The sequence below is a fragment of the Bubalus bubalis genome, chromosome 20 (assembly GCF_019923935.1).
Source record: "Bubalus bubalis isolate 160015118507 breed Murrah chromosome 20, NDDB_SH_1, whole genome shotgun sequence".
Lineage (NCBI taxonomy): Eukaryota > Metazoa > Chordata > Mammalia > Artiodactyla > Bovidae > Bubalus > Bubalus bubalis.
In genome coordinates, this window is record NC_059176.1 from 43,429,160 (window position 1) to 43,456,152 (window position 26,993).

Sequence of the window (26,993 nt, forward strand, 5' to 3'; positions counted from 1 at the left end):
AAACGAGAGGCTCTATAGAAGATGATAAAGGGCCTGACCTGTGGTCAGTACGCAAGTTGTGGGAACTGCTGGTGTGAAGGATGCTTGCTACCAAGGGAGAAAGCCTGGGAGATGAACTCTGAGAACCTGGTCTGAGTTCCAGCTCTCAACAGCCACGTGACCTAAGACAAGTCATTCAACCTCTCTGGGCCTTAGCTGTCTCATTTTTAAAATGGGAACAATAATACTACCCATAACCAGGTGGGTTTCCCTGGTGGTAAACAATCTGCCTGCAATGCAGGAGGCTGGGTTTGATCCCTGGGCTAGGAAGATCCCTTAGAGAAGGAAATGGTAACCCTCTCCAGCATTCTTGCCTGGAGAATCCCATGGACAGAGAAGCCTGGTGGGCTACAGTCCATGGGGGTGGCAAAGAGTCATACATGACTTAGCATCTAAACTACCACCACCACCAAGCGACTTGCCAGTTAGCATCAGGTTCACAGAATGTAGGAGCTGATGGGATTAGAGACCCTTTCCAGTCAGCCCTTGGCCGTGCACCTAACCATGTGGAGAATTTGTTAAAATGCCAATTCTTATTCCGTGGGTCTGGGTTGGGATCTGATTCTGCATTTCCAACCAGCTCCCAAGTGAGGCTGCCTCTGCTGTTGGGCTGTGGGCCATGCTTTGAGTAGCAAGGATCTCGTGCAGTCCCACCCTCCCATTTTACAGATGAGTAAACTGAGACCCACAGTGCAGAAGATTGTTGCTTATAATCAGGAGCAGTAAATGGATCAGAGAATTGCCATCTGACTCCAAATTATGGGGCACACGCCACCCTCCCGGCCACCCTGCTTGTTTGGGTAGACAGGGAGAGGTGAGACTGGGCCCATTTCTGTTTCAACCCCTGTTTCAACTGGGGCATTGCTTTCAGTCACAGTTTGGATAGTAAACCTCAGGAACCCTTTATACTTCCATAAAGTCTTAAAATTATCTTCCCCAAACAAAATACCTCCTCTGAGAGGGGAAATCCCCAGTGGGGAGCCACCTGCAGAGCCAAGGAGGAGAGTTTCATGTGATGAGAGAACTTCACCATCACAGATCACTCCCACCCCCAAGAATATCTGAACAAATCCTGTCAGGTCCTCTCATCTCATCACCAAATCGGCCACCGGGGCTGGTAGCGTCAAAGCCTTCCACCATCACAGCAGGTAGGAAGGCAGGTCTGTAACCAGTCTCCCCTCCTGTTCATGTAACACACATGGTCTATGCACCCCACAAGTGGGCACGGCACTGGTCCTGGTGGAAAAGGAAGTGAGATCCCTGCCCCCACAGGGATCTTGAGGTCCCATTACCCTCTGCATCAGGCATCACAGTCTAAATGATGAGCCTGACTCTTCTGCAAACCAGATGTTCCCTAATGAAGAGTTCCTCGATGACTTATTGGAGATTAAACACTGGAGTAAACAACTGAGCCACACTGACATATCTAACTTGCCCTTTGGTTTAGAGCTAGGCTGCCCAATACACTAGCCACAAGTCATGTGTGGCTATGGACATTTAAATTAAAATTAGATACAGTTAAGACTCAGTTCCTCGGTCATGCTAGGCACTTTTAAGAGTTTGATCACCACTGGTAGCTAGTGGCTACCGAGAGGTAAAGAGTCTGCCAGCTACTGCAGGAGAGGCAGGATATGGGGGTTTGATCCCTGGGTCAGGAAGATCCCCTGGAGGAGCAAATGCCACTCCAGGATTCTTGCCTGAAGAATCCCATAGACAGAGGAGCCTGGCAGGCTACAGTCCATGAGGTCACAAAGAGAGTCAGACACAACTTAGCTACTAAACAACAGCAACCATGTTGGGCGCATGGATCCACAACATTTCCATCATTGTAGAAACTTCCAGTTTAGAGCCTCGATACTCAGAGTGGTTTAGAAGATCAAACTAGAGTGAGCTTTGAGACGGTTCAGAGCAACAGTTTTTATGGTGGCATCCTTGACTCCACCTTTTAGAACCTCAGATTCTCAGCCCCACTGCAGACCTACTGACCGACTGATTCAAACTCCAGGGGTGGGCCAGCCATCTGTGTTTTAACAGGCCCTCCAGGGATTCTGATGTTGCTCAAGAACCACCAGTTCAGAGAATCAACTCAGTCCAGAGACACTTGTCAACCACCAGTTAAGTGTCAACCTCAGGAATGCTTGAGAATGCCTTGGCTAAGCACGCAGGCTGTGTGACAAGATCCAAATTTAAGCCTCAGATCTCCCATTTAGGAGCTATGGGTGAACTTCACCATTCATTTAACCATCAAGCCTCCATTTCCTCAGCTGTAAAATGGGGGAATCCTTGCAGCTTCCTTTCAAGGGTACTAGACAGATGGAGAAATACAGGGACAGTGAGTGGTCTGCTGGACTGGAGTGACGTGTCTGATTTCCCTTCAATGCCTGATGCAGCCAGTCATTGGCCTGACTTAAAATGAGATTTTTACCTCTTTCACTGACAGATGGGTAGTGCTATGCCATTCCCTGAGAGGTACCGCTACACAAAAATGCTTTCTCAAAAGCTCAACACAGAGGACTTTACATAGGAAATTCATGCCCAGTGGAGTGACGTGTTTATGGAGCTGGGGAAAAAATACAAATATGACCTAGTGGACACCCTACCCTGGGCTCTGGGCAAAAGTTCTGCCTGGACAATGTGAAGTGTGGCAGACATGGCAGGCCTTGGGTCCTGAAATAGCTTTCTTATTAGAAAAAGTACGAGGGAGTTCCCTGTTAGTAGAGTGGTTAAGAATCCGCCTTCCAGTGCAGGGGGCACGGGTTTAGTCCTTGGTTAGGGAATTAAGATCCCACACATGCAACTAAGAGTTCTCATGTCACAACTTAAGACCCTGAGTGCCAACTAAGACCCAGCGCAGCCAAATAATTTTTTTTAAAGATTTTTGGCAAGGTAGGGGAGATGGCTGCTCCCTCTGAGACCCAGGAGGAGGAAGTCCTTTGGGTTGGTTGTTTGGTTCATGTTTTATTTCACAAGGGCTTGGCTTATGGCTCAGATTCAAGCAAAACCGAGCTCCCAAAAGGGAAGAGGAGGGAGACAAAAATAAATAAATAAAAGATGACTTATTGACACTCCCCACTATTAAATTACCACTCTTCTGAAAGATTCCATGAAGACACAACATCTGTGGGGTGAGGGGGTCTGTTGGGAAGGTGGAAAATGGGGAGAAGGAAATAGTACTCAAAGCAGATCTGTGCGGGACATCCCCGGCGGTCCAGTGGCTAAGTTTCCCCACTCCCAATGCAGGGAGCCTGGGTTGGATGCCTGATCCGGGAACTAGATCCCACATGCCACAACTCAGAGTTCACGCGCTGCAACTGAAGACTCTGCATGCTGCAACTAAGACCTAGCACAGCCAAATAAATATTAAAACAACACACACACAAAAAAGAAGAAAGCAGACTTGTTCTTGGTCCCAGACTGTTACACCAACTTCCTGCTGACCCCGGATGGACTTGAGCATGCTCTGTTAATTCCTTAACTAAAATGTTTTTTCTCTACCACCATGCTTCCAGATGCCACACTTGACCTTTGGAGATTGGCGGTTTGTTTTAAGATTCCCTGTCTACCTCCCCTGAGGAATTTGCCCCTGGCCCTAAAGTCTACAGCAATTGCTTCTTCCTCTTCATCCACAGCTTACTGATCAAACCTTTCTTCAAATTCTCTCATTCTATCTTTGGAGCACCTCGATGTCTTCCACACTGGGCTACAAGCTCCTGAAAGGTGGCCACTACATAAACCCATTTTTCTTTCCTACAAACTGGCACACAGTGGCTGCCCACTGGATGTGGACAATGAACAAATGGGTTTGCCCAGCGATTGCTGGAGGAACAACCCACTTGGCGGTTTGCCTGCTCTGTGACTTTGGGCTCTGTGTCCAGGGTTCTCTGAAAAAACAGGTGGGAGTGCTGAAGCAGAAACTGGAGGCACTGAACAAGCCAATATGTTTTAAAATTATAACTCTTTTTCAAAACATCCTTTTAAGGCTTGCCCTCAATTGAGGAAAAAAAGAGTAACTTCCCTCTTAAAACTGGTTTTCTTTTTTTTAACTTTTTAATTTTGTATTGGAGTATAGCTGATTAAGGTCTTCCCAGGTGGCGCTAGTGGTGAAAGAACTCGCCTGCCAATGCAGGAGACTTGAGAGACACAGGTTCGGTCCCTGGTTTAGGAAGATCCTCTGGAGGAGGGCATGGCAACCCACTTCATTATTCTTGCCTGAAGAATCCCATGGACAGAGGACCTGGTGGGCAACAGTCTATGAGGCTGCAAAGAGTCAGACATGACTGAAGCGACATGCATAGCTGATTAACAATGTTGTGATAGTTTTAGGTGGACAGCAAAGGGACTCAGCCATACATATACATGTATCCATTCTCCCCCGAACTCCCCTCTCACCCAGGCTGCCATATGACATTGAGCAGAGTTCCCTGTGCTCGACACTAGGTCCTTGTTGGTTAAAACTGGTTTTCTGCCCTATGATCATGGAGGAAGAGAGGAAGTAAGATTACTGATATGGGTGCTTCTCCCAAGACTCATCAAGTCCAAGGCCAGCCTGCCTCTGCCACTGCCTGAGGTGCCCAGAGGCTGCAGCCAAGGATGCTGGCTTCTTCCAGCAAACCCAGAACTCTCTGGAGAGGGCAGTGCCTACTCTAAACATAACCCAGGACTTCCTTTGTGGTCTGGCGGTTAAGACGCCAGGCTGCCAATGCAGGGGGCATGGGTTCCATCCCTGATCAGGGAACTAAGATCCCGCAGGCCATGTGGCATGGCCAAAAGATTAAAAAAATAAAATAAAATAACCCAAGTGTCCTGGTGTCCCAATTCTTTCCATGCATACAGCTGTGGGGAGAAAGCACCCTGCTAGGCCAGCTGGGCCCCCCTCTACCTTGTCCCTTTGGCCCCAACATTGAGTCCGCAGGGTGCATGAAGCTTTCTGCCATTACAAGATTGGTCTCCCAGAAGCCTCCCAAGATTGCTCTTCCCTGCCACTGGGCATCTATCTGGTCTTACCAGTTCATCAGATGGGGCCACAGATAAGCAATCCCCACCTGGAAAGACAGGGTACATTCCACCAGCCCACCCCAGCCTCCTCAGCCTCTTTTGTCTCCTTATACATCAGTAGATACATCAGTAGATGTAAGTAGGTTTGAGGGCACAGGTTGTTGTAACTTAGTCGCTAAGTCATGTCTGACTCTTTTGAGACCCCATGGACGGTTGCCTGCCAGTCCATGGGATTTCCCAGGCAAGAATACTGGAATATGTTGCCATTTCCTTCTCCAGGGGGTCTTCCTGACCCAAGGATTGAACCCTTGTCTCCTGCATTGGCAGGAGAGCCACCTGGGAAGCCAGGAACTGCCACATCAAGGACAAGTTGAGCTGGGTCCCAACTCTGGCTTTGCAGGTCACAAACCACAGAAGGCACAGTAGCCCCACGAGCTGACGCTCCTCTCCTTGCCGAAGGAATGCTCATCAGGGAGCCTGGGATGCTGCCTGGCTGTGGGGCTTTGGTCCTTTGCACCCTGTCCCGGGCAAACGCCCCGAGGTGCAGCCATCAGAGCCCGGTGCACCCCTGAGGCTGGCAGCTGGAAAGTCAGGTGGTGCTCAGAGCAGCCTGATCAGAGTCCAGTGACCCTCAAAGGGCATCCTCTCCAAGGACAGAGTCAGAACATGGAGCTGCCTGTGTCAGACCACGGGCTCCACACCTTCCCGGTGGGTGGTAGCCACTGTCCTAGCTGGATAAGTGATTGTAGTCAGAAACACTTCATCTGCTGTGTTTTTTAACCTAAAATACTAGCATCAGCAGTTGGTGTGGCACTTCTCCTGACCTGCGGTTGCCCCATAGATGTGCCCACTTGAGTCTGAGACTCCAGAAAGATTGCTGTGAAAATGCAGCCCCACCACCACCACCACCACCACCTCCTGGGATATCTGCTGGCCCCCTCCTATCCATCCTCCACAGGGACACATGTTGGCTCGATCCCACAAATACCTTTGTTTCAAAGAGCAGAAAATCCATGCTAAATAAGGGGGAGGGTGCAGCCCACACCAAGGCACGGCAGAAACAAACAGAGCGCGAGACCTGAAGCACCTTCAGAGTGACGTTCAGGAGTCTGGACTTTATCCTGAAAGCTGGGGTGGGGGGTGGGGGACACTGGCAGAGCAGAGGAGCCAGGGGAACACAAGTATTTTATAAGGATGCTGCTGGCTGGGGTGGAGGGGAGGGATGGGCGAGAACCAGAGTGCCGCCCAGAGGACTCTGTTGGAGTTGGATGAATCCAACACATATTTATTGAGGGCCTCCTGTATGCTGGTTCTAGATGCTGGACTACAGAGGAAACCACTCAGGAAAAGACCCTGCCCTGGGTTAGGTTAGAGCTTAGTCTACTGGGGGTGGGTGGGAGCAGAGAAGGAATAAAGAACAAATAAGAGCATCCTGTATGTGTTTGATGGTGTCAAGAGCCATAGAGAAAAGTCAAGCAGATGAGGTGGGGAGAAGCTGCTAAATTATGTGGACGGTTAGGGAAGTTCTCACTGAGAAGGTGACACCTGAAGGAAGGGACAGAGCAGGGGTTCTGGAAGGAATCCAGGCAGAGGGACCCACCAGGGGGATGGTGCTGGGTGGAGCTGGAGCTCAGGGGGGAAGATAGAGGATGGCAGGAGACCACACACCCAGGACAGAGACAATGCCTCTAGTCACAGCAGGGCCCGCCTGGTTCCACGCTTCATCAATTGTCCAGTCAGGTGGGGTTGGCTTAAAAAGGAGCTGCTGTATAGGGGCCCCTTCATGAATTACAACTTTGTTGTGGCAAAGGGGCTTGTGTAACTCAGGGAAGCTAGGAGCCATGCTGTGCGGAGCCACCCAAGATGGACAGATCACAGTGAAGAGTTCTGACAAAACGTGGTCCACGGGAGGAGGAAATGGCAACCCACTCCAGCAGTCTTGCCTGGAGAACCCATGGACAGTATGATAAGGCAAAAAGATATGACACCAGAAGATGAGTTCTCCTCAAGTCAGAAGGTGTCCAATATACTACTGGGGAGGAGTGAAGGCAATTGCTAATAGCTTCAGAAAGAATGAAGTGGCTGGGCCAAAGCAGAAACAATGCTCACATGTGGATGTGTCAGGGTGAGAGTAAAGTCTGATGCTGTAAAGAAACAATATTGCATAGGAACCTGGAATGTTAGGTCCATGAATGAAGGTAAAGATTGACGGCAGGAGGAGAAGGGGGTGACAGAGAATGAGATGGTTAAATAGCATCACTGACTCAATGGACATGAATTTGAGCAGACTCCAGGAGACAGTGAAGGACAGAGGAGTCTTATGGGCTACAGTCCATGGGGTCACAAAGAGTTGGAGATGACTGAGTGACTGGACAACAACCACCACCACCCTATAGGGAACTACATCTTCCCTCACTCTCAGTCCCTGTGGTTCAAGTGTGGCCGATTCAGTCACCCTGGTTCCCTAGGTAGACATGTGACCCAGCCTGGCAAATGAACATGCTCAGCTCCCTGGCTGTTGTGATTGGTTCAGGGGTGGTCACATGACCCGAGACAAAGAACTAATGGGAAAGCTGGTTCTCATCCTACCGTGGCTGACAAGCTTGGAGCTGCTGAAGCCATCCTGGCTTCAGTTCAGGGAGAGCCTGCCTGACAATGAGGCTTGTACAGAGCAGGGAGAACCTAGGCCTGGAGAGAGACAGCACTTGAGCACCCAGATCCAACTCTGCCTGAAGGTAGTGCTGTCCCTGGACTTCTCAGCTACCTGAGCCAATAAAGTTCCTTTTTTGGTTAAGCCAACTTGAGCTGTGTCTCTGACATTTGCTATGGAAAAACAATCCTAAGGAGACCGAAGGGGAGGGCAAGACGAAGGTTGATTCTTACGAGTCTCTGTGCTCTCATAAAATGTCCATGTTCATAGACCAGGCCTCAGATGAGTTTTCTGGAAAAAGAGATTTCCTTTCTCCAATTGTGCATGCCCTCCCCCCAAACCTGTGCGTCCCTAGGAAGGGTGACTCACATTAGGAAAAAAGATAGTCACGGCCACCAGCATGGTCCAGGACTTTTCTGTAGGATTCCACAAGAACCGCCTAGCAGCCTGCTCCCCACCCCCACCCAAGTCCGTCACCCACAGACCAGCCAGTGTGCCAAAGCATGACATGTTTTGGTGTAAAACCCTCTAATGGCTCCGATTGAATGTAGGATGAAGTCCAAACTCCTCATCCAGCCCCACACAGCCTAGCCTCCTCATCAACATGCTCTCACACCAGGCCCCATTCCTGCCCCCATGGCCACTTCATCATTTCCTCTGAAGATGCCAAGCTTCCTTCCTGCCCCAGGACTTTTTTGCATGCAGTCCTTGGAATGTTATCCTCCATTCCACTAATCGTCAGGTCTCAGTTAAAGCCTAGATGGAGTCAGCCAGGAGGGCAGACTACAAAGACCCTGAGTTAATCTCCTCTCACGGGGACACCAGAATCACAACTATTTGCAGAACAAAAATTAATGGAAACCCCTACCCTTTTCTTAAAATTAATTTTCAATGGAGTATAGTTGCTTTGTAGTGTTGTGTTAGTTTCTGCTGTACAGCAAAGTGAATCAGCTATATGTATACATAATCCCCTTCTTTTTGGATTTCCTTCCCATTTAAATCACCACAGAGCACTGAGAAGAGTTCCCTGTGCTGTACAGTAGGTTCTCATTGTTGTTGTTTAGTCCCTAGGTGTGTCCACCCCTTTGTAATCCTATGGACTATAGCCCGCCAGGCTTCTCTGTCTATGTGATTTTCCAGGCAAGAATCCTGGAGTGGGTTGCCATGCCCTCCTCTAGGGGATCTTCCCAACCCAGGGATGGAACCCACATCTCTTGCTTTGCAGGCAGATTCTTCACCACCATGCCACCTGGGAAGCCCAATATTTAGTGGTCCATCAGGGCCACCAGACTTAGGACAAGGGAGGTGGGCTGTGAAAGTTTCCACAAAGGGCCAGGGGCCCCAGAGGGCTGATGTGGGAGCCCTGAGACTAGCGTGTGGCCCACAGGGGAGCCCCCTAGGTTCGGACACAACAAGAGGCCAATGTGCTGGCACCTGCTGTGTCTGGAAGCCAGGCTGGAATGTCCTGGGGCAGGGCCTGGCCGCCGTTCAGAGAGCACAGCCTTCCTCCCGGCTCCCGTTCTCAGGCTCACACAAACCCAGGAAGGGCAGAGACGGGGAATGTTTGCACAGCCGATAGGCCTTCTCCACTCCTCTCTCTGCCCGCCAGATTGGAGTCGAGGGAGCATGCTTGGTTGTGGTTCAAGTTTGGGCCAGAGTCCTCCTTTGATCTGAGGGCTTGTCTCTCCCTGGGTTATTTATTTGTAGAAACTGCTCTGGTTTCCTATGACTTCAAATACACATAAGGGAGCTGACGCCAGGCGGAGTCCCAGCCCAGGTTTGTTTTACTTCCCCATGTGTCACTGACTCCTCACGCCTGGGATCAGTTACCTGTATTCCTGTGCACAGGTGTGATTCAACGCTCCAGGCTAGGAAACAAAAGCCTGTGATCTTGGGGGGAAATGGGCTCTGGTAAACCTGATGTGGAGAAATGACTAGAGATCAGCAGTCCTGGGAGAACTTGGGCAAGGCTTCTCTGGGCCTCTGGTTTTGTTTTGTTTTGTTTTCTGTACAGGAAGAGCCAGGGAGATGTGTATTTTTATGCTTATTCAGAACTGGGTCCCACATGAGAGCTGTGACAGAGGTGAATAAGGATGGAAAAATGGGGGATGGTGCCTGCTGGGAGGAGCTCGAGGACAAGCTCTGAGCTCTGGGGACCCCCTCTGCTTCACCACTAGGGGACCCCAGGGCTCCACATCATTGCATGTCCCCAACACTACTATGAAAAGTTTCAAACACAGCCACGTTGAAAGAATTTCACAGCAAACAGCAACATACCCGCAACCTAAATGCTGCTAATAAGACGCTGCTCTATTTGCCTTATCACATGGCTATCTATTCATCATCTCTCTATCCATTTAGAAATCAGCCTTACTTTTTAAAATTAATTTATTTTTTTATTGAAGGATAATTGCTTTACAGAATTTTGTTGTTTTCTGTCAAACCTCAACATGAATTAGCCATAGGTATACATATATCCCCTCCTTTTTGAACCTCCCTGCCATCTACCTCCCCATCCTACTCCTCTAGAATGATACAGAGCCCTTGCTTAATTTTTCTGAGCCATATAGCAAATTCCCATTGGCTATCTATTTCACATGTGGTAATGTAAGTTTCCATGTTATTCTTTCCATACATCTCATCCTCTCCTCCCCTCTCCCCATATTCATAAGTCTATTCTCTATGTCTGTGTCTCCACTGCTGCCCTGTAAATAAATTCTTCAGTACAATTTTTCTAGATTCTGTATATATGTGTTAGAAGACGATATTTATCTTTCTCTGTCTGACTTACTTCACTCTGTATAATAGGTTCTAGGCTCATCCACCTCATTACAACTGACTTAAATGCATTCCTTTTTATGGCTAAGTAATACTCCAAGAAATCAACCTTATTTTTATAGTTTCATTTCAAAGCAAATTGTAAGCACTGGTACACTACCCATCAACTGCTTCAGCATGCAGTTAGTTAATAATAAAGCTCGATATTTATCTAATTTTTTTAATCTTTTGAGGTAAAGTTTATATGTAACGAAGCACACAAACCTTAAGTGTAGGTTTGCTGAGTTTTGACAAATGCATATACCTGCATCACCCAAGCACCTACTAAGGTACAGAACATTACCATTCCCCTAGAAAGTTCTCTTGTGCCTTGTCCAAGTTAATTCCCTTTCGCAAGAGGCAACCACTGCTCTAGCAGAGAAATATCAGAACACAACCACAGATTTGTTTTGCCTGTTCTAGAAGATCATATAAAAGGAATTATCCAAGATGCAGTCTTTTGGGTGAACCTTTTTTTCCAACACCTCTGGGGTTCATTCATACTGTTACATGAATCTATAGTTCAGTTCTTATGACTGCTGAAAGCATTAGTTGCTGAGTTGTGTCTGACTCTCTGCGACCCCATGGACTGTTCCCTGCCAGGTTCCTCTGTCCGTGAGATTTCCCAGGCAAGAATACTGGAATGGGTTGCCATTCCCTTCTCCAGGGGATCTTCTCAACCCAACCATTGAACCCGGGTCTCCTGAATTGCAGGCAGATTCTTCACTTTCTCTTTTCACTTTCATGCATTGGAGAAGGAAATGGCAACCCACTCCGGTGTTCTTGCTTGGAGAATCCCAGGGACGGGGAAGCCTGGTGGGCTGCCGTCTATGGGGTCACACAGAGTCGGACACAACTGAAGTGACTTAGCATAGCATAGCATAGCATCTTTACTGTCTGAGCCACGAGGGAAGACTTACCATCCACTAAGGGGCTCTGAAATTCTGGGAAATTTCTGTGGTTTCTTTTTAACCTTGGAGTGGCTTAAGAATATTTTATGATAGTATCTTGTGAATTATTTTTTCCTCTTCCTGTTTTCCTCTTTCCCATTCAAATGCTCTCTGCTCAGTGCTCTAGGCTAAGATTCCTTTCCAGCACACAAGGCTGTTAGCCCCTTCCATCTAAAGGAGGTTTTGAGAGAATTAAGAGAGAGAATGTACACAAAGAGCTTAGGCGAGCCCCTGCTCTTCAGTTAGCATGCTGTAAAATCTACCCTCCATTCCTAGCTGTGCTCTCAGAAAGGGCAGAACAGTGACTGATTCATATCTGCTGAAAACAGCGGACATTCTTTCAGACGGAATGCTTCTGAGAGTCTTGCCCTGAGAAGTCAGGACCCCGGGCATGTGCGCGGGTCAGTCCCGGGCCTCTTGCCAGATGGATGCTACTGAAGATGGAGTTTAAGGGGAGGGACTGCACAGAGCCTGATATGTCCCCTGGGCCCTCAGCTGCTGCCCACACCTGGTTCCCAGCCAGGAAGAGAGCTCACCTCAGGCTCTGGTTTCCTCTGCTGAGCTGAGCTGCAGCCCAGGATGCTGGCCTGGGTTCAGCCCAGTTTGGCTGTGCTGCCTAAGATCTTCCAGAAGCTTCAGTTGGAAAAAGTTACCCCTTGCTTTTTCACCATTAAATGGGAGGGAGTTGGCTCAGAGAGGAGGTGGTGCTATCAACTCAGGGCAGGTCTACCTGACTCACCCAGGGCCTGCACAAGTGGGGGCCGTGCCTGGCTGGCATCTGACCCAGAGCTCTCTGATGACTAAGCTTCTTCTTGCCTCTGACTGTTGCCCCTAGGATTCAACCTGGAAGTTGTATTTCCAGTACCTTGGGGTCAGGAAGGACCTTCCCACCCATGGAACCCACGATTTGCCCCAAGTTCCATCATGAAGATTCAAAGCCAGGTCCCAGTGCAATTCAACATACACATGTCTCTGTTTAGTTGAACAATATGAAACTGGTGCTATTCAACCATATTGAACCTCAGAAATAGTAGTTTCCTATGAGTCAAACTGTCCATGCATCCAGTCCCTATTATGTGCCACAACCACTGAGCCCTCTTGCTGCAACTGCTGAAGCCCACATGCCCCAGTGCCCATGCTCCTCAACAAGAGAAGCCACGGCAATGAGAAGCCTGTGTGCTGCAACTGGAGAGTAGCCCCACTCTCTGCAACTAGAGAAAAGCCCAAGCAGCAGTGAAGATCCAACTGACAGTGAAAGTGTCAGTTGCTCAGTCATGTATGACTCTCTGTGACCCTATGGACTATAGCCCGCCAGGCTTTTCCATCTATGAAATTAACCAGGCAAGAATACTGGAATGGGTTGCCATTCCCTTCTCCAGGGGATCTTCCCGACCTAGGGATCAAACCAGCATCTCCTGCATTGTAGGTGAATTCTTTACCATCCAAGCCACCAGGGAAGCCCCATAAAGATCTGGCGCATCCTAAATATATAAATAAAATTATTTATATATATAAAAAAAGAAGTCCCAGATCCTAGACCAGACTGATTGGACCGGTGGGGAGGGGGCAGGGGGATGACAACTGACCAAAGCTAAGCTGATTCATTTTCTTTTCGTCCAGTCCCTTCTTAAGGTTTGGCTTTATATCTGCCTTTGATTCTAGCAGACAGCCTTTGTGTCCGTACAAGAAATCCAACCCTTCTGATTTTTTTTTTTCATTTTTGCTAAATTTAGCTCAACTTAATTTCTGTTACTTGCAACAAAAAAGTCTTAGTTTGTCAGCCCATAAAAGAGCGATCTGGCATTGTCCTCCTAAGGTTTTAAATGGGCCTTGAATCTTGCAGACAACACAGTTCTCTGCATGGATTTCTACCCTATTCCCATTGACTCTCTTGTGCTGCTACAGCCCCACTTCTGGTGGCCAAGACTTTACATTGATAGAGGATGCAATGCCCTCTGTCTGTCTCTGTATCTCAGGACTGGACAGGAATGAGCTTAGCAAGATTCATGGAGATGGCAGATGTGAGTGAGGGCCACTGGGGGCATTTCACTGCTCAGCTATTTCAGCACCTACTAGGAGCTGCTCCCGCTTGTTTACAGTTCAATTCATGTTGGAACAAAGACAAGCCAAAAATCAAATAAACAGCTTCCAGACACTCAGCACAGCTCACGCTTTGTCTTCTCTCTCTTTGAGGACTGCAAATGAGATAAGCACCACCTTGCCTGGCTCTTCTCCAGGGCCCTGGCACAAAAAGGTAAAAGGAAGGGAATAAGAATATTCCTCAGAGTATGCTATGACATGAAAGTGGAGGAGTCAGGCCCTTCTTTGAATGGAACAAAAGTTTTTTTTTTTTTAAACATGTTTCAGTACAAAGGAAGATGGTGCCAGAGGAAATGACCGTAAGCCAGTTAGAACATTTCTGGTGCCATAAAAATAGACTGCCTTCCTCAAGACTTGACTAATTCCATTACTGCTATTAGTTATTATTTGTACGTCTCCAATTTCCCAAAATCAATATAGAAAACAGCCATTGAATCCCAAAGATTCTGACTCTGATTCAAATGACACATTGAGTATCTCCTATGTGCCAGACGTTAGGCTATTTATTTACTTACTAACTAGCCCACCCCTTCCCATATTCCAGAGGTTGAGTGATTTGTCCAAATTCACATAATGAGTAAGTGATATGTCTCTTCTAGGGTCCAAACTGTCTGGTTTTCAAGCCATTGTCTTTGTTCTGGCTGCGTGTGTGCACGCGGTCGCTTCAGTCATGTCCGACTCTGCGACCCCATGGACTGTAGCCTGCCAGGCTCCTCTATCCATGGGATTCTCCAGGCAAGAATACTGGAGTGGGTTGCCATTTCCTTCTTCAAGGTATCTTCCTGACCTCGGGATTGAACCTGGGTCTGTTATGTCTCCTGAATTGGCAGGTGGATTCTTTACTACTAGCACCACCAGGAAAGCCCTTTGTTCTGCCTGCTCCACTGTCATAAGGAACTGATGCTTTCTCGGGAGGACCACAGTGAACTCCCAGACCAGCACCTTTTCCTGCCCAGCAAACTGTGCCTCCTCCCAGTCTTGCTCGGGGGCCCATCCCACCCACAATACATTCTGCAGTGACCTCTTACATCAGTATCATCTCTTCAATCATGGGCATGAACCACTGTGTTGCCTTTCTGAGCATTCACAGTGGCCTCCTGACCAGCCTGCTGTCCCCAACCTCTTCCTCCTTCTGACCCATCCACCGCGCTGCTGCCAGAATAGTCTTATGGCATCTTGTACTTTACACCCTTGTAAAGCCTTTGATGTCTGAAGCCCCTCATGAAGGGGTCCCCAGCTGCCCCTCACAGCCTCACCTCTTGATACTTTCTATGCCTTTCCCACTTATTCATATATATATATATAATTTCATTTTTAATTGGGGCATAATTGCTTTATAATAGTGTGTTGGTTTCTGCCATACATCATCAGGAATCAGCTACAGCTATACGTATGTCTCCTCCTTCTTGAACCTCCCTCCCACCTCCCACCCTATCCCATCCCTCTAGGCTATCATAGAGTATCCCAGTGTTCACTGAAGCACTATTCACAATAGCTAGGACATGGAAGCAGTCTAGATGTCCATCAACAGAGGAATAGATTAAGTTGTGGTACATATATAAATGGAATATTACTTAGCCATAAAAAGGAATGCATTTGAGTCAGTTCTAGTGAGGTGGATGACCCTTCTAGAGCCTGTTCTAGAGAGTGAAGTAAGTCAAAAAGAGAAAAACAAATATCATACATTAATGCATATATATGGAATCTAGAAAGATGGTACTGATGAAGCTATTTGCAGGGCAGCAGTGGAGACACAGACATAGAGAACAGACTTCTGGACACAGTTGGGGAAGGAGAGGGTGGGACGAACGAGAGAGTAGCATTGAAACATATGCTTTATCATATGCAAAATAGATAGACAGTGGGAAATTGCTATATGACAGAGGAAGCTCAAACCCGATGTTTTTTTTCCCCTTGTCCTTTTTTATTTTTTGGCCCAGCAGCAAGGCATACAGAATTTTATTTCTCTTAGTTCCCTAACCAGGGATCAGGCCCATACCCCCTGCAGTGGCAGCATGGAATCTTAACCACTGGACTTTCAGGGAAGTACCCCTACTCATTCATATTATCTTGCTTATTTCTGCCTATTTCCATTCTGCCTCACTTTGGGGACTTCCCAATGACCCTAATTGACATCTCACTTCCTGATAAACTCTTGCTCACTCCTCTTAACCAAACCCAACTTTCCAATTAAGAGACACAGTCCACATCCTTTGTGACCTTCCTCACCACAATTATCTGGCTTCTGCCTGCAAGGAAGCCAGGCACCGGCAGAGTGGGTAACATCCTGTTGTGTGCAGGGGGGTGGAGGTGGGGTGAGCCAGAGGGAGGAGATTGGGATGACTCAGGGGTTCATGTCCTGGGTGGGACCCCCACCAAGAGAAGGGTGCGCAGATTTTTTAGCTGCCTGGAAGAGCCTGTGGGATTGGAGCTGCCGTCACGGCCAAGTGTAATGTGTGCTGGGCAGCTGTGTGTGTGTGGAGGAGGGGAAATCCAGGGATCAGGAGAGCAGTGTGGGCTGTAGATACAGTTTAAAAGGTCCCCAAAGCCATGGGAGAGGGTGTGTGAGCTCATCGGGGGCCACACGAACTGTGAGAGCCCTGGGAGCAGGCTTCAGCGGGGGTGACCCTGCAGAGTCCCCTCTGAGGTGGGTACACTCCACACTGCAGGGTGGGCCCCACTTTCAGAGGCTGGGAAACCAGTTTCTGCATGGCAGCTTCCTCCATCCCATCCTCCTGCCCAGGCTCCCCACTGCCCCATGCCTTCCCGTCCATGGGCAGCCTGTGCCCTTTGGGCCAGCAAAGCCATCAGAGCATTTGAAGTCCCCACCTGGTGCCTGTGTGTGGGGCCCGCGATCCACCCGCCAGCACCTGGCCGCCAGCCAAGCCCACCACCTGCTCACTCAGGTGCCTGCCTCCCCTCCACCTGCAGCTGCCAGCTCCCACAGGCCCCAGGCTGATGGGACTCTCCAAAGAGTCTCCGATCCTCTCCAGGAAGATCAAGGGGGTGGTTTCCTTTCTTACAGATACTCACTGAAAGAGTAACCCCAGAAGAGATTCTCCCCCACACAGGGGATGTGAACAGAACTTCATCTCCCTCCCTGGAAATGCCAGCTGCTGCTTGAGTCCCAGCCAAGGAGAAATGGGCCCCGGGGGCTTAGGTCTTGGCAGGCTGGGGCCTCTGCCTCCCCACCAGCTGCTTTTGAGCCAACGGGCCTGTAAATGTGTTACAAGGTGTCTCCCAGGTTGTGTGAGGCCAACCCAAGGTGTCAGAGCTGAGAGCACAGGGGCAGCAACAGTTGAGGGGTGGTCGCCTGGGAACCGAATCTCTCTCATCAGCCCCTTCTCCAGGATTCTCAGGAGGAAAAACGCTGGTGAAGGCCAGGTGATGAGGCCGGAGGAGGAAGCCACGTGGCTACTGGAGGCCAGAATCAGAGATCTCCCCGTCAGCTCTCCCAGACCACACAGGGCTCTCTCACAGGATTTTTCCAAATTTTCTGCTAAATAATCCATTTTCTCTTTTATCAGGGTCATCTTCCTCTTAATGATCTGAAGATCATCCTGTTCATTGTTTGGAGAGCTCTGCAGCTCCCCGCTTGGGGTTTAAGTCCCCTTTGACCCTGCAGGAGGTGGGGATACAGGCTGGAGAGCTCTACGTGGGTGACATCACCATCTCAGGAAAATCACGGAGAGCCTCCCAGGAGGAGCCATACCTCTCTGCAGCTCATTATCCGCACTTGCTGCTTCTGGTCCCTCCAGTCTGGGCAGACTGGCTGATTAGCATCTGCCACGTGGTCGGCTGGCACTCACATCCTGCTTCAGCGTCCTGTCACTCTGTAACACTCTGAACAAGCCCGCGGTTTTGACATGCTGGGAGATGAGCTCTGAATGGGTCTTTGTGAGCACATGGAGTAGGACCTGTCTTCTCAGTGGCACTGCCAGCTGCTGCTCCTGGCAACCAGCATTACCACACAGCCACCAACTGCAGACGATGTGCATCTTGCTGGAGAGGAAAGGGAGGAACTAGCTGATACTGCCAAACCTGATTGCTACCTCGAGTGGCTTCTCAGCTCTCTTATTGTTGCTGTTCAGTCACTCAGTCATGTCTGACTCTTTGCAACCCCATGGACTGCAGCACACCAGGCTTCTCTGTCCTTCACTATCTCCCGTAGTTTACTCAAACCCATGTCCACTGAGTCAGTGATGCCATCCAACCGTCTCATCCTCAGTAGCCCCCTTCTCCTCCTGCCCTCAATCTTTCCCAGCATCAGGGTCTTTTCCAATAAGTCAGCTTTTTGCATCAGGTGGCCAAAGTACTGGAGCTTCAGCTTCAACATCAGTCTTTCCGATGAATATTCAGGGTTGATATCCTGTAGGATTGACTGGTTTGATCTTGCTGTCCAAGGGACTCTCAAGAGTCTTCTCCAGCACCTCAGTTTGAAAGCATCAGTTCCTCAGCACTCAGCTCACTGGATCCTCCCAAAGTGGTCCCCAATTGCTGCTGGGGATGCTGGAGTGCCCAGGCTCTGCCTCACCCTGGGAAGCCTTCTGTTGGCTCAGGTTTGCTTTATGGTAGTAGTTTTAATCACACAGCCCAAAGTTCACTAGTCACTAGTTCACAAAAGCTACATAATTACCATCCGGGGCATTTAAAAATATACAAACTCTTGGACTTTCCTGATGGTCAGGTGGCTAAGATTCCACATTCCCAATGCAGGTTTGATCCCTGGTCAGGGAACTAAATCCCACATGCTACAACTGAAAGTTCAATTGCCACAGCTAAAAGGTCCCTCATGCGCCAAGGAAGACGGAAGATTCTGTGTGCAGCCACTAAAACCCAGTGCAGCAGGACAGGCAAGTCCACAGGGACAGAGGAGGTTCTGCTTCTGGTCGCTATAGGCTGGGGAGGCACAATGGAGAGCAACTGCTAATGAGGAGGGTCTCTGCTAACTGGGGTGACCAAATGTTCAAAAAATAGATAGTGGTAGTGATGATGGGTACATAGCTCTGTCAATATAGTAAATACTACTGAATTTTATTGGGTTTGTCAAAAAGTTCATTTGGGCTATTTTTCATAAGATGTTACAAAAACCTGAATGAACTTTTTGGCCATCTCAAGCCACTTCAAAAAAATGAATTTTATGGTTGCTCAGTCTTGTCTGACTCTTTTGCAGCCCGTGGACCCATGGACTGTGGCCTGCTAGGCTCCTCTGTCCATGGGATTAGCCAGGCAAGAAGAATACTGAAATGGATTACCATTTCCTACTCCAGGGGATCTTCCCAACCCAGGAATAGAACTGGAGTCTCTTTATGTCTTCTGCATTGGCAGGTGGATGCTTTACCACTAGCCCCACCTGGGAAGCCCCAGGTCAATTTTATGGCATGTACATTAAAATCTCAATAAAGCTGTTAGAAAAAATCCTAGGCATTGTCACTTGCTCTCCATATGTCTTTGGACAAGTCAGCCTCAGTATTCTAATCTATAAAATGGGGATGGGCATGCTCTAGAGAGTGCTTGTGAATCATGGGACACTTATGAGTACTCATTAAACACTAGAGCCGTCAATCATTATTATCACAAGAATCACAATATGAAATTGGACTCGGCTTATGTGATTTGCATGCATCACTACAATGCTTTCAACAGCACAGCTCTGTGAACAATTTTGCTTCTGTTCGTAGGCACAGATGGAGATGAGGCTCAGAGAGATGCTCACAGGCCCTCACCTAGGAAATAGCTGAATGAAGATTCAAATCTCGACTTGTCTCCCTCCAAGTCTATCATCCATTTATCCATTCTCTCATTCATTCAATAGTCAAGCTCTGATCCAGGCACTGGGGAACCAACACTCAACAAAACAGCCTTGATCCTAATCCTCTTGAAGTTCAGTCTCTTGGGGTGACCAACGTGTATCAAATAGTCACAAAATCAAGTGCATAACAACAAACAACATAGTTACGTGAAGTGAAAACATGGGATGCTACGAAGGAGGACACAGAAGTACTGACAAATGTAGGCTGGCAAGGGGGAGGGCAGGGAGAGCCTCAGGATACCCAGACCTGCAAGACGCAGGTGACCTGCCCCAGGATGAGGGGAAGGGTGCTCCTGGCGGGCTGACTATGTGAGCACGTGACTGTGGGTCCCCCACCCACTGTGTGCGTGAGTGGGTGGGAGGGGGAGGCACCCACTGATACTGCAAAAGGATTAGGCAAAAGCTGCTCCATCAACTGTCCTTCCTCATTCCACATGTTCCGGCCCGAAGCAGGAAGATCGTGTGGTGATGCAGACTGAGCAGGCGGGGAGAGGAGGCACCTGTCTGTCACCTTCCAGGAGTGGTTTCGGGGTGGGGTTGGTGCAGCAGAGGGCGTGCCCACCTAGGATGGGGTCAGACTGAGCTGTTGATGGGATGGGTGGGATGAGGTGTTTTGGAAGGGCTCACCCAGATCTGAATGGCAGAAGTGGGAGGGGCCAGCCCTGGAACATCTCTTGGCTTCTCCTGTCGTTGCGTGCAGCTGCATGAGCCTCCATGACCTCGGCCTTCTCCCACATTCCTGGCTCTAATCCTGCCCTGCCTGTCACACCCAGTGACTCGAGCTGCCTCACAGACAGGACTTTCTATCTCATTATGGCTCACCTGCCCCATTGCAGGTGACAGTTCAAGTCACCACAGAACTCTTGAAGGCTGGAATACGTGCTGGCCTGGTCCCACTGAACCAAAATCAAATTCATAGCAACATTACTCAAATACCTGTCTTCCCTGGATGAAGACCAGATAACCAGAGAGAAGAGAAGATGGCAACCAGCATTTCCAGTGTTTACTCATTGATTTATCCTGAGATTTTTTTCTTTATGAAATAATTATATACCAGTTGGTGCTTCCCAGGTGGTGCTAGGGGTAAAGAGACAATGCCAATGCAAGAGACATGTGAGACGTGGGCTTGATCCCTGGGTTGGGAAGATCTGCTCGAAGAGGGCATAGCAACCCCTTCCAGTATTTTCGTCTGGAGAATTCCATGGACAGAGGAGCCTGACGGGCTACAGTCTGTGGGGTCACAAAGAGTCAGACATGATTGAGGCGACTTAGCATAGCACATATACCAGCTGGAACACAATATTTGCTTAATACATATCTTAAATCTATTCCTCTTCAAACAATACCTTCACCCTCTAATAAATCAGTGTCAAATCACTCGTTACTACAAAAATGTTTTAAAGTCTGTCCATGTTTGAAATCATTTCATAAATCGCTCATCTTTGGGACATTGTGGACTAACCGACGTGGACATTCTTTCTCAAGCACAAACAGGCACTGGACGTGGTATGTGATGGTTCTGGGGCCCTGGGCCCTGCCTACCAGGGAAGCTGGGTCTAGTGTCTCCCCAGCTCTCCCACCAGGACTGGTCCAGCCCAGCCTTGACTGGCTCCTCACCCCAGCCTCATCAGGCTCCCAGATCAGCCTCCATCACCCCCAAACTCTCTGCTGTCACCAGGTAAGCTCCCTGGTGCTGGCAGGCCCTGAAGGGCAGGTGGGGACCCAGGAAGTGAGGGGCAGCCCCATCTGGCCCCAGCCCACCATGGAGCAGCTGCTCAGGTTCAACTAGCTTAAAAAAAAAAAAAAGCCGTCACTGAAATGAGCAGACATTCCTCTCCAGGCCGCCCCAGCCCGTGAGTCATTCTGGGGGTGGGTCTCAGGATTCCACCCCCACTGTGGAGGCAAGGGCCACCCAAAAAGCCCAGAGAGGAAGGAGCGGGCAGAGAAGTGGCCTAGCTAAATCTGGAAGAGGGGCCCGCAGCTGTTGCCACCCCCTCCTGCCCCTACATCCTGGCATTTGGCTTATTTACCGGCCTCTGCTTCTGGACAGAGCCCGCCAGCTCTTCTGCCTGAGACACCCTGAGCCTTTAGGGAGGGGGTGCAGGCTGCCTGGGGGGCTCGGGCAGCTGTGGCTCAGCCCCAGGAAGGGAGGTGGCACACGAGTGGCTGGGGTCACTCGAGCGGGAAGTCCACACCCACTGACCAGCTGCTTGTGAGCAGGCTGTGGGTACCAGGGAGGTCAGCTTGGGTTGCCCCAGCCTGCCCGAGTGGTTGCTGGTGGCAGCCTTGGGGGGCCCTGCCTTCCTCAGAGGGGAGCATGTGAGGTTGGCTCCCCACTGGACAGGCCCCTGTGGAGAGTCAGTGACCTGAACCAGGGGAAGGCAGGCAAACACAGGCTGCGTTCTCACTGGCTCTGTCCCTGGTTCACTGGGAGGCCATGGGCCACGTCTGATTCCTCCCCGTGTCCGGGCAGAACAAGGGGAGGTCTCTTACCTTCCTAGGGCCATGCCACCATGAGGTGTAACTTTCCTTCCTGGTGAGCAGCAGGCCTCTCTCCTGAGCCCCCGAAGAGATGCTAGGAGACAGGTAAAGGGGACCCAGGATAAGAGTCTCTGCAGGGTGGGCTGTCTCCACCGTGCAGGCACACCTACCATACCTCCAGCCTGGAAGAAGCATTGTCTACACACCCAGCCCAGCCACCTCCCAGCACAGGGGGCACTTGCAGGACCCACAGAAGGGCAGATACCCTTGAATGATATACCCAGAGCACCAAAATGTACCAGCCTCATAGGAAAGTGAAAGGGTTAGTCGCTCAGTCATGCCCAACTCTTTGTAACCCCATGGGCTGTAGCTGGCCAGGCTCCTCTGTCCATGGGATTCTCCAGGCAAGAATACTGGAGTGGGTTGCCGTTTCCTTCTCTAGGGGTAACTTCCTGACCCAGGGATCGAATCTGGGTCTCCTGCATTACAGGCAGATTCTCTATCATCTGAGCCACCCAGGGAAGTCTCACAGGACGTGCTCAGTAAATGGCAGCTGAACAAATCCATGAGCGATTGAGTGGGAAGATGGGCTCTTGAGTCAGATTCACATTGCTGGCTCACTGTGACCCTGGGCCAGCTGATTACCTTACATTTCTTTCTTTCTTTTAAAAATATTTATTATACGCTGTTCTTAAGAAAATAGATCTCTATGAGGAAGCATTGCTTTACAACTTGGTAATTTAACTTGAGGGACCAGAACATAAGCCACAGTATACCTGATAGGGGACTATAAGGAATTTTAGATTTTTTTCAAAAACATATATATTTTTGAGGAGAAAGTGAATACCCATTGACTTTATACTAGCCATACACATTTTTTTAAGTTAATTTTTATTGGATATAGTTTCTTCTCAAATGGTGTGGTGGTAAAGAATCCACCTGCCAGTGCAGTAGACTCAAGAGATACAGGTTCAATCCCTAGGCCGAGAAGATTCCCTGAAGAAGGAAATGGCAACCCACTCCAGCATTCTTGCCTGGGAAATCCCATGGACAGAGGAGCCTACAGTGGAGTGGGCTACAGCCCATGGGGTCGCAAAAAGTGACACAACTGAGTGATCCAGCACACACATAGCTGCTTTACAGTGTTGTTAGTTTCTGCTGCACAGCAAAGTGAACCAGCTGTACGTATATATATATATCCCCTCCTTTTCAGACTTCCTTCCCACTCAGGTCACCACAGAGCACCGAGTAGAGTTCCTTATGCTAGAGAGTAGGCTCTCATTAGTTACCTATTTTATACATAGTAGTGTACACCTGTCAATCCCAATTATCTAATATTTCTGAATCTCACTATATATTCACCAAGAAAGTGAATCTGGCTCTCCTGGGACCATGGTGAGGATGAAGCAAGAGAGACCATTGAAGTTGCTTTGCTTTCTGGCACAGAGCAGGTTCACTATTATCACTAACAGGATCACTCTACCTAACACCAACATTTCAAAGGCCACCCTGCACCATCTAACTTAACACTTCTCAGGGCAATGCTTTTCCTCTGCTGCTCTCAAGCCCAGTTGGTGGTATCCACCCAAGCGTCTAAACAGAAACCAGGGTTCCTCCTGGCTCTTCTCATTGCTCATCCCTGGCACTGTGGTATCCAGTGCGTCCCTCTCATCCTCCCTCTGCAGGTCTCCAGCCTCCATCTCTTCTCCGTCCCTGCCTCCACAGCCCCGATCTCTCAAGCCTCACTCCAGGGACTGCCAGACGTCCCCCCTGACCCAGGCTCCTCCAGCACCATGAACTTCCCTCTACCCCACCCTGGCTGCAGTCATCCATCTGCCCACCTGCCACCCTCACTGGCTATGGGCCCCTGGAGAGCAGGGAGCAAGACGTGTACTCAATAAATATTTGCTGGACTGATGAGTCAGTAAACATAGGAGACCAGAGGAAAGGTCTTGGTGGGTGGAGAGAGGCCAAACAGGAAGAGGAAAAAAGTGGAAGCGTATTTTATGCATAATTTATTACCTTTCAGTCCACCATGGTTTCATTTAAAAGAGAGGAAGGTAAAAGATGAAATGGAAATACATCTATAAAACATGAGCAGATGGTATCCAACTTATTTGTTCCAAAAGTGTGTTTATAAGTTGGTTGCTTAGAACATGGCATTGTATCCTCTGTTAAAAATTCAAATCAAGATCTATGACAGACTTCTCTGGAGTTCCAGTGGTTAAGAATCCGCCTTTCAATGCAGGGAACACTGATTCAGTCCCTGGTCTGGGAAGATCCCACATGCCACGGGGCAACTAAACCCATAGACACAACTACTGAACCCATGCGCCCTAGAGCCCATGCTCCGCAACAAGAGAAGCCACCACAATGAGAAGCCTACTCACTACAACTAGAGTTGCCCCTGCTCACCACAACTAGAGAAAGCCTGCATGCAGCAACAAAGATTTAGAGCAGCCATAAATAAACAAATTAAAAAAGAGAAGATCAATGACAAATATAAATTAGCTGTTAACATATGTGCCATGTACTGTGCCAGGCATCTTCCATAATCTTTGTATCTAACCCCCTCCAGGGAGGAATTCCTATTCCCATTTTACAGATGAAAGGAAGAGAGTTGCAGGAAGATTTGGTAAATGTCTCAAGATCATGTAGCTTATTAAAGGAAGAGTTGTGAGTTGACTCCAGATCTGTCTGTTTCTAAATCTTGTGCTTTCTTCCTCTAAGCTGCTGCTGCTGCTGCTGCTGCTGCTAAGTCGTTTCAATCGTATCCGACTCTGTGCGACCCCATAGACGGCAGCCCACCAGGCTCCCCCATCCCTGGGATTTTCCAGGCAAAAGTACTGGAGTGGGTTGCCATTGCCCTCTCTCCCACCAACATTGTCAGCTGCTCTGATTGGTTGGCCACCAGCCCTGCAGCTTCTTTATTGGCCAATCCTCCTAGGGGGGCGGGCTCTGGTGGCCACAAAGACCTATGGGATGTAAGCTGTGGACAGAAGGGAGCAGTGAGGGAGAAAAGAGCCTCCTCCTTGGCAGACCTTATCAGCCAAACCCACAGAAGGTCAGGCCAAGTGCCACTGGAAATGCTTGAAAGAGGAACAAGGTTCGAATTCTGGAAATCATTCCCCTCTTCTCCTACCCCTATAACTGCACCAAGATGGCAGATGCAGAAGAATTGGAGCAGTTTCGGCCCTTTTGGGGGCTTCACAGGTAGTGCTAGTGGTAAAGAATCCGCTTGCCAATGCAGGAGACATAAGAGACTCAGTTTTGATTCCTGGGTCCGGAAAATCCCCTGGTGAAGTAAATGGCAACCCACTTCACTATTCTTGTCTAGAAAATCCCATGGACAGAGGAGCCTGGTGGGCTACAGTCCATGGGGTCGTAAAGAGTCAGAAATGACTGAAGCAACTTAGCATGCAAGCACTACTTGTGGAGGAGTGAAGGCAGGATGGTGCACTCCTTGCCTGTGGACTGTAAGGCCCCTCTTCAAACCTTCTCTCCATCCCACCTTCATCCCATCACCTGCGTGGAGACCCTTTGCTTAGGTAGTACTTGGATTCTCAAGGCCAAGAGCAGAGGACGCTAATTGGCAGCTGAGGGACCAAGTCTGGCCTGCAGATGTGTCGTTCGGACTGCATAGCATCATTAAGAATTTCAGAAATTGAGAAATTTCACACAAATGTCTCGATGTTCAGCTTTACTGGAAAATCTGGCAACTTGGGGCCAAATTCGCACATGGCAGCAATCAGCTGGCACTGAGCTACAGTTGCTCCTTCACTGTGGGCATGGTCTCTCCCCGTCTTGTAAGAGAAGGGAGTGGCTTTGCAGCCACGCTGGGCTGGGGTGTGGGCTAGCAGCTTGAATGTTTCCACAAGCTGTGTCCTCCTCCATTTGTGGCCAGTGGGGACAGAGGGCAGCTTTGTCAGCTAATGGAGTGGAAGCGAGGCGGCCACTCCGTGGGGAGCCAGCCTGCCTCCGAGCCTGCCTGCTTCTTGACCACAGGACTCTGTCCACTCCAGGAAACCTGCTGGTATTTCTAATGTAACCAAAACCACCCCCTGGCTTCCTGGCCTGGACCCCCTAGCGTTCCCTTGCATGGCACAGGCTTCTGTGTCCAGGGCACTTGGGCAAACATTTAGGGGCTTCAGGGCCCAGGGCCCCAGGCTGGGGCCCCCAACAGTCCCAGTGGTATGGCCCGTGTCCCTCCCGGGGCCACTAGGGGGTCCTGCCAGAACCAGGTCTGCTGATGGGGTAGCCTGTTTCAGAATCACCAGATATTTCATTCCCACTTCAAGGGAATGAAATGAGTTTCCAGAAAAAATCCAAACAAATATTTAGAGATGATTATCTTTCCACAGTCCTAGAGGAAGCACCAAGGCAGAGGGCAAAGACAACAGGCTTTGCGGTGGGGTCGGGGCCCTGGAGGAGGGTCAGGAAAGGTCCGACTGCTCCCAGAGGGTCTGCCTGCTTCCAGCTCACCGGTTCCAGAGCCCCTGCATCACCCTGTGGAACCTCAGAATCTGGGTCATCTCTGCTTTTTCTCTGCTTGGCATCCTCCGCCTTCTATCACATTTCCAAATCAAGCCTCCCTTCCAGGGCCCTGGGGAGCACCAGCCCTCTGGGACCCAGCCTCCAATCCCCTCTGAAGTCTCTCTGGACTTTGAACCCGCCTGCCTTTCCACTTTCCACCTCCTACCAGAATTGTGTGTTTATGATTTTCTCTTCCATTGCTGGCCTCAGCAACCCTTAAGAGGAAGAAATTCAATAAGACTGTTTCAAATCCAGACCCCATCCTTACCAGCTATGTGACCTGGGACCCAACCCCACCCCTCTTCTTACAGTTCTGTTTCCTTAGCTGTCAAGTGGATTCATAGTGCCCACCTGGCAGGGCTGCTGTGAGGATGAAGGATGAAGATCAGATCAGATCAGTCACTCAGTCGTGTCTGACTCTTTGCGACCCCATGAATCGCAACACGCCAGGCCTCCCTGTCCATCACCAACTCACGGAGTTCACTCAGACTCATGTCCATCGAGTCAGTGATGCCATCCAGCCATCTCATCCTCTGTTGTCCCCTTCTCCTCCTGCCCCCAGTACGTGTGATATTTGCTGTTCAGCAGAAACTAACTCAATGCTGTAAAGTAATTA

The 26,993-nt window shown here is 49.4% G+C and overlaps 1 protein-coding gene across 1 annotated transcript in view; it reads right to left on the reverse strand.

Moving 5' to 3' along the window:
* Nucleotides 1-26,993, reverse strand: part of LOC102393792 (cell migration inducing hyaluronidase 1) — a 161,795-nt gene that overhangs the window by 73,388 nt on the left and 61,414 nt on the right. The window lies entirely within an intron of this gene.